This window comes from Hyperolius riggenbachi, chromosome 1, assembly GCF_040937935.1.
Source record: "Hyperolius riggenbachi isolate aHypRig1 chromosome 1, aHypRig1.pri, whole genome shotgun sequence".
NCBI classification, from domain to species: domain Eukaryota; kingdom Metazoa; phylum Chordata; class Amphibia; order Anura; family Hyperoliidae; genus Hyperolius; species Hyperolius riggenbachi.
The window spans coordinates 191,098,071-191,104,070 of record NC_090646.1 but is presented as its reverse complement, the minus strand read 5'-3'; the positions used below and the strand labels follow the sequence as shown (position 1 = coordinate 191,104,070).

Genomic DNA, 6,000 nt, shown 5'->3' with positions numbered 1-6,000 from the left:
GAACTGTCCTATCAGGGGTCAGGGGGCGGGGCCTAACCCAATGTATGTCGCCATCTCTGTCCAGGAAATAGTATTCAGTGAACTGAGAACAGAACAGATATCAGACGCCGCTTCCATTTCTTATAGGAGTCAGTCAACTAGCTGGAGTCTGTATTCTCATTCCACACCAGCCCCTTGCGCGCTATGGCTTCATGGGAAGTGTAGTTCTAAGCTTGGTCAGTAGCGATAGAGAATGGAGCAGAATTCGCGCGTCTCCGACTACAGTTCCCAGCAGCTGGCCGGGCAGGGAGCGCCCCCTTGCACTGGGAGGTGGCATGACATCACAGGAAGCCAGAGGACACAGGCGGCTTCTCATGTAGGAGCAGGTAATAGATAATGGAAGATAGACGGGGTAATTAGCGCGTATCAACAGGATGAATGTAACGGCCGGTGCAAAAGTAGACGTGATCAGTAGATTTGGTTAGTTCAGTGTTGCCAACCGTGCTAATTTTGTCTGCCCGTAAAGTCCGTAAGCCTCACTGCGGTGTCCGTAATTAATCTGTGTGTGTGCTCTGACCGGGGGCGGGGCTGCCAGCTGCTGCATGACTTTTTGCTATGATCCTGAGCTGTGGACCAATCAGAGGACGTTGTTTTATCTGCGGGGCTACAATAATATGGCGGCGCTCAGCTGCAGGGACAGAAGCCCTGGGGTGACAGCATTCAAGCAGCAGTGCATGGATATCTGAGGCACAGGATGTGGAAAGCTATGGCCAGATCGTCCAGGCTAAGTAATGACAGCTTTAAGGGGCCCATACACCTAACGATTTTCCCGCTGAAATACGGCCGTTTCGATCACAGTGATCGAAACAGCCGTGAAATCGCTGCGCACACCGCTGACAGAACGATGGATTTCCGTCCGAAATCCATCGTTCCCGTCGATCCATCCGTGCGGAAAATATTTCTCGGTCACCGGTGGGTCGGGAGCGGCGTTCGAATGCCTGACGACTGATGCAATACAGCGGGTATACATTACCTGCTCCGCCGGCGCGAGTCCCCGCTGTCACCGCCCAGCTGGCATCTTCTCCGCATCAGCTTCCGCATCCCGGTGTTGTGTCTGATTACGCTGCCTTTGGATTTGCGCTGCCCCGCATGCGCAGTAGGAGACTGTGCGGCCACATTTCCTATAGAATGATGCTGCTGATGGTAAAATACTAAATATCTCTGCTTCTAAACATCCTACACTCCCCAAATTTTCAGGGTAGGGAGGGAAACCCCCCAATTACCTCTATGCCAAATTGCAGCCCCCAAGACCCACTGGTTCCCGAGATAGGTTTCTCTAATCTATCTCCTGAACCAGCAGGGCTCGGGGGCTGCAATTTGGCATAGAGGTTGTTCGGGGGATCCTCTCCCTACCCTGAAAATTTGACGAGTGTATGATGTGTGGAAGCGGAGATATTTATTATTTTACCATCAGCAGCATAATTACCTTCACACTGAGCATGCGTGCTACTCAGTGTGGAAGGGAGCTTCCGGGCAGCGCAATCAGACATTACACCGGCATAACTTCCTGTGTCACTGCAGTGACAGTAGAAGTACAAATAGAGGGCGCTCTATTTGAACTTCCGCTGTCACTGGAGTGACAGAAAGTTATACGCGGATGCCAGCCGGGAGCCGATGCGGAGAAGATGCCGGGACCAGGCGGAGAAGAAGACAGCGGTGACAGCGGGTACTTGCGCCGGCCGGAAACAGTAACGGTAATGTATGCAGGGGGGGGGGGGGGGTGGCAGCAGCGGTAGCTCCACAGATTGTGATCGGTTTCAGGCTAAAATCGATTCACAATCTGTTTGCAGTAGGTGGCCATACGATCCCTCTCTGATCAGATTCGATCAGAGAGGGATCTATCTTTTGGTCGAATCTGATGGGAAATCGACCAGTGTATGGCCACCTTTATGCTGGATCCACACGGTGCGTTTGCGCACTCGATTTCCCGCTTGATTCCTGTCGATTCGTTTATTTCCAACATGTCCGATTTGGATTTCGATGGATCGTTAGGTCGATTTGGCATACTTTGCATGCAAATCGACCTAACGATCCATCGAAATCCAAATCGGACATGTTGGAAATAAACGAATCGACGGGAATCGAGCAGGAAATCGAGTGTGCGAACGCACCGTGTGGATCCAGCATAACTGTGGCACTCAGCGTCCCAGGCTTTCCTTGCTGAGAGGAGGTGAGATAAGACTTCACAGCATGGAGTCTCAGTGGAGTGATTAGCACTGTGTGCTGGCTTCCCTGTACACGCCCCCCTCCTCCACTATCCTCCTGCACTCATACAATCCCCTGGCTTTATACTCTATTTAGCTCACTATTTAGCTCAGACACACAACCCTCCTGCACTGGATGTGGCGCTACAAAAAAAAAGTCTACAGCCACAATAATGTGCTGCTGGACTTCTTCCTCTCAGTAAAAATAATACTTTTTGCAAATTGCCTTCTGAACAATGTTATTGCTGCTTAGTTCGTCAAGAAGGGGGGGAGGGGGGGGGTGGAGGGGATGGGGTGTGTGTGTGTGTGGTGCTGCCTGTGTGAACGCACATTGATATTGAAATGGAGCTGTGTGCATGTGTGGTATTAACGGTGTGTGCATTCGGTGTGTTGTGTGAGCAGTTTGTGCGGTGTGGTATTTGTGGTTTGCAGTGTGTGTGTGTGTATGGTGTTTGCAGCATGTGTGGTTTGCAGTGTGTGTGGTATTTGTACTTTGCAGTGTGTGTGTGTGTGTGTGTGTGTGTGTGTGTGTGTGTGTGTGTGTGTGTGTTATTTGTACTTTGCAGTCTGTGTGTGTGTGTGGTATTTGTGGTTTACAGTGTGTGTGGTGTTTGCAGCGTGTGCGGTATTTGTGGTTTGCAGCGTGTGCGGTATTTGTGGTTTGCAGCGTGTGCGGTGTGTGTGGTGTTTGCAGTGTGTGTGGTATTTGTGGTTTGCAGTGTGTGTGTGTGTGTGTGTGTGTGTGTGTGTGTGTGTGTGTGGTTTGCAGCGTGTGTGGTGTTTGCAGTGTGTGTGTGTGTGTATGGTGTTTGCAGCATGTGTGGTTTGCAGTATGTGTGTGTGTTATTTGTACTTTGCAGTCTGTGTGTGTGTGTGGTATTTGTGGTTTACAGTGTGTGTGGTGTTTGCAGCATGTGCGGTATTTGTGGTTTGCAGCGTGTGCAGTATTTGTGGTTTGCAGTGTGTGTGGTGTTTGCAGTGTGTGTGTGTGTGTGTGTGTGTGGTTTGCAGTGTCTGTGTGGTGTTTGCAGTGTGTGTGTGTGTATGGTGTTTGCAGCATGTGTGGTTTGCAGTGTGTGTGGTATTTGTACTTTGCAGTGTGTGTGTGTTTGTGTGTGTGTGTGTGTTATTTGTACTTTGCAGTCTGTGTGTGTGTGTGTGGTATTTGTGGTTTACAGTGTGTGTGGTGTTTGCAGCGTGTGCGGTATTTGTGGTTTGCAGCGTGTGCGGTGTGTGTGGTGTTTGCAGTGTGTGTGTGTGTGTGTGTGTGTGTGTGTGTGTGTGTGTGTGTGTGTGTGTGTGTGTGTGTGTGTGTGTGTGTGTGGTTTGCAGCGTGTGTGGTGTTTGCAGTGTGTGTGTGTGTGTGTGTATGGTGTTTGCAGCATGTGTGGTTTGCAGTATGTGTGTGTGTTATTTGTACTTTGCAGTCTGTGTGTGTGTGTGGTATTTGTGGTTTACAGTGTGTGTGGTGTTTGCAGCATGTGCGGTATTTGTGGTTTGCAGCGTGTGCGGTATTTGTGGTTTGCAGCGTGTGCGGTGTGTGTGGTATTTGTGGTTTGCAGTGTGTGTGTGTGTGTGTGTGTGTGTGTGTGTGTGTGTGTGTGTGTGTGTGTGTGGTTTGCAGCGTGTGTGGTGTTTGCAGTGTGTGTGTGTGTGTGTATGGTGTTTGCAGCATGTGTGGTTTGCAGTATGTGTGTGTGTTATTTGTACTTTGCAGTCTGTGTGTGTGTGTGGTATTTGTGGTTTACAGTGTGTGTGGTGTTTGCAGCATGTGCGGTATTTGTGGTTTGCAGCGTGTGCGGTATTTGTGGTTTGCAGCGTGTGCGGTGTGTGTGGTGTTTGCAGTGTGTGGTATTTGTGGTTTGCAGTGTGTGGTTTGCAGTGTCTGTGTGGTGTTTGCAGTGTGTGTATGGTGTTAGCAGCATGTGTGGTTTGCAGTGTGTGTGGTATTTTTACTTTGCAGTATGTGTGTGTGTTATTTGTACTTTGCAGTCTGTGTGTGTGTGTGGTATTTGTGGTTTACAGTGTGTGTGGTGTTTGCAGCATGTGCGGTATTTGTGGTTTGCAGCGTGTGCGGTATTTGTGGTTTGCAGCGTGTGGTATTTGTGGTGTGTGTGTGTGTGTGTGTGTGTGTGTGTGTGTGTGTGTGTGTGTGTGTGTGTGTGTGTGTGTGTGGTTTGCAGTGTGTGGTATTTGTGGTTTGCATTGTGTGTGTGTGTGTATGTGTGTGTGTGTGTGTGTTGCGGTGCTGCCTGTTGATATGGAGTTGTGTGCATGTGTGATATTTACGGTGGGTGTGTGGTGTGAGCAGTTTGTGCGGTGGGGTGTGATGTGTCTGGAATTTGCGGTGTGTGTGTGGTATTTGTGGTGTGGGTGGTGTTTGCAGTGAATGTGGTGTGTGTGGTGTGTGCGGTGTTGCTGTCTGTGTAAACAGACATGTTTTTTGGAATCAAGCTCTCCAGCCGTGGCTTGTCATCTGCATCTTCAGCCATTGTTTACTTCATCTAACATTTTGCTGGGCAGGCCCACATACACCACTTCTAAGTTCATGTATATTTGGCTCCACCCATGATCACGCCCATGTTCCGGTGCATGGACACGCCCATTTTTGGGCGCAGCGTGCTACGCGCGGCGCAGGATGAGGTGTCAGTGAAAAAGATCCTTTGTCAGTAAATTTTCAGACGTTTGTCAGTAAAAAAAATTTGAAAGGTTGGCAACACTAGATAGAGTTCATCTGTTCCATACATGGTGTCCCATTCTGATGTAATCCATACAGACACTGAACGCTGTTTTCTAGTCTACCTTTATGCTGGGAATACACAGTTCGTTTTATAGGTGATTAGATGGTTCGATAGATAATTTCCGACATGTCCGATCTCCCTTTCGATTCCTTCACCGCTCGATTTCTGCTAGAAGTGAATGGAAAAAAGATAAGAAAAACGAGTGGAAGATAAGAGAATCGACTGCAGAATCGAGCGGCAAAAACGATCGAGGGGAGAAACGCATGGCAGAAACAAACCGTGTATTCCCAACATTAGTTGGGTGGAATAGATAAAGCTGGCCATACAGACGTCACCAGTTTTTCAAAACAATCAATGATTGCCACCACACACACCACATCAATGTAATAGATTCCGGTACGGAGCTGTAGTGTTGCTCTGGTCCATGTAGTGCAACACTATGTGCTGTTGATGTGCCACCGTTCCTGCCCTGGCCCCGATCGACCTAGATTTTCCATCCTGCTTGATCTATTCTTTCATTTGATTTTTTTTTTTGTCAAAATCGTTTGAAATTTCATCGATTTATACATTTAAAGGAATTGATTCCAATCCGATTGAAATCAGCTGGGAATCGAATGGAAAAATCAATGTGCGTATGGGCACCTTAAAGTGTATCTGAGCCAAAGTTACTTACCTAAAGAGAGGGAAGCCTCAGGATCCCATTGAGGCTTCCCTTGGTACTCTGATTATTATTATTATTATTTATTGAATTTATAAAGCGCCAACATATTACGCAGCGCTGGACATTAATTTAGGTTACAGACAATATTTAGGGGTGACATACAGCAATATGACAATACGGGAATACAAGAAAACCAGATCACACAGCACAGTATGAGTACCAGGTAATGCTTAGTCAGTCACTGGATGGAGCATGGAGATTAGGCAAGTTAGCTTCACTCAGATGCATAGCATGGGTTCACAGTAATGGAGGTGCATGATCAGGTAGGACGCAAAAGGAGGAGGAACCTGCCCAA

The 6,000-nt window shown here is 48.2% G+C and overlaps 1 protein-coding gene across 3 annotated transcripts in view; it reads left to right on the top strand.

The window, feature by feature from the left end:
* The first annotated feature begins 264 nt into the window (after nucleotides 1–264).
* MMAA (metabolism of cobalamin associated A) overlaps nucleotides 265–6,000 on the top strand; it is a 28,823-nt gene continuing 23,087 nt past the window's right edge. Inside the window, exon 1 of one of the 3 annotated variants that reach the window (XM_068269805.1) lies at nucleotides 265–365. The gene's annotated coding sequence lies outside the window, so the exon portion shown is untranslated. The other 2 variants (XM_068269823.1, XM_068269814.1) reach the window with 2 other exon arrangements.